Below are 2,021 nucleotides of genomic sequence, written 5' to 3'. Positions count from 1 at the left end.
TGGGGGGGGAGGGGGGGCAGGGGTGGGGTGGGAACTGGGAGGAGGGGAATTATGGGGGGAAAAAGAGGAACAAATGTAATAATCTGAACAATAAAGATTTAATTTAAAAAAAAAAAAAGAAAATCATCATTAATCAAATACCACTGTAATAATTGTTGAAAACAAGATTCACCAATGAATACTAAAATTAATGGGTGCCTGGCCAGCGTGGCTCAGTAGTTTAGCCAGGAGGTCACAACTTGATTCCCAGTTGTGGGCTTGATCCCCCAAGTGGGGCATATGGGAAGGGGCCAATCAATGATTCTCTCTCATCAGAACAACCAGAACGACCAGTCTTTATGATGCGCACTGACCACCAGGGGGCAGACATTCAATGCAGGAGTCAGGGCACTCCCACAGCAGGAGCGCTACCCAGTCAGAAGCTGGGTGAAAGCTTTATGGGAGCTCTCTGTATTATTTTTGCAATGTTTCTGTAAGTCTACAATTAATTTAAAATAAAAATGTGTGTGTTTTTTTTAAGAAAAAAAGATATGGTTTGCTCCCTGACTATTGCAGGCCAAGAACTTGACTTTGCTGTGTAAAGTGCAGGATATTACACTCAGGAACCATTGGTGTTACTGAAAACTTTGGTAACTTCTCTTGTGCTGTGTTTAATTTCAGATAGGATAATTAGCCTAAATTCTATAAGCAAAGTCTTAAAGAAATAAAACTTACAACAAAGAACATTAATACCATTGATCATCACCATTACTAATGATTATTAAGCACTTCAACATGCCAGGCATTGTGCCAAGTGCTACACATGCACCATCTCATTGTACCCTCAGAACAAGCCTATGAAGCAGAGATGGTTATTATGACCTTTTAAAGATGAGAAAACACAGGCTTAGAAAGAATTAAATCACTTGCTTAAGGTCACATAACTATAAAATGGGAGACCCAGAACTTGAACTCGGGCATGTAGGATTCTAAAGTCCATTATTTATAATTTCATGCTACACTTTAACTGGGGGGAGGGAGGGAAGCAGAGGTGAGATGAGATGCTAACAAGTCCAGCTCTAGCACTGTGTTTATTTGGGCTATCACTGGCCCATGAAATTAAATATAAACTTCTTAAGCAAGAGGTGAGTGATGAAATGACAAGAAAAATATTACTTTCACTGAAAATTTCATCAGACGAAGAATATTTTTTTAATCTAATGAGAAGGCTCTCTTTCCTATCAGCATGTGTTCTACAGTCCTCCCCCATTACTCTGTCCTCCCTGTCAAGGGAGGAAAATCATACCTTTCTCCGGAGAGTTAATTGTCACTCTTTTCCAATTGTATCCAGTTTCTCCTGATCCCTGTCTCCCTGATTTCTTGTCTGATTCCCAGAGTACAGAGAGGAGAGCTTGCAGCATTTATGTAACTAGTCTCAGCAGGAGGGCTTGGCTGATTAACAGTGATCAGGGGCTCTGAGTGAATGAAGAAATTCTCCACAGGGCTCCTACGTCCTGACCCTGTAGCCTGGAGCTATGGTGAGGGATTAGGGCAGAGAGACAATATCTAAAAAGAGCAATTTCAATCTTTAAACAAAAAAAAACCTCCCTGGGTGACTCTAATGAGCAGCTAAAGTTAAAAACCCCCGAAGCCTAACTGCTCTTGCTGCTGCTATCTTATTTTTCATGCCATCCTCAGGGAAGATGTACTGCACTGATCTTATATTTGAATTTGACACTCTTTTATTTTTTAAAGGATTTTTAAAAGTAACTTTTAGAGAGAAGAAGGGAGAGGGAGAGAGAGAGAAGTATCAATGTGACAGCAAAACATCAATGGACTCCTACTGGGGATGGAGCCCACAACCCAGGCATGTGCCCTGGCTGGGAATCGAACCAGCACCCTTCCAGTGCACAGGACAATGCCAACCAACCGAACCACACCAGCCAGGCTTGACACTCTTTTATTTTTTTTAAATATATTTTTATTGATTTGGAAGAGGGAGAGAGAGAGAGAGAGAGAGAGAGAGAAACATCAATTATGCG

Source organism: Myotis davidii, unplaced genomic scaffold (assembly GCF_000327345.1).
Source record: "Myotis davidii unplaced genomic scaffold, ASM32734v1 scaffold944, whole genome shotgun sequence".
NCBI classification, from domain to species: Eukaryota; Metazoa; Chordata; class Mammalia; order Chiroptera; family Vespertilionidae; genus Myotis; species Myotis davidii.
This window is presented reverse-complemented; position numbering follows the sequence as displayed.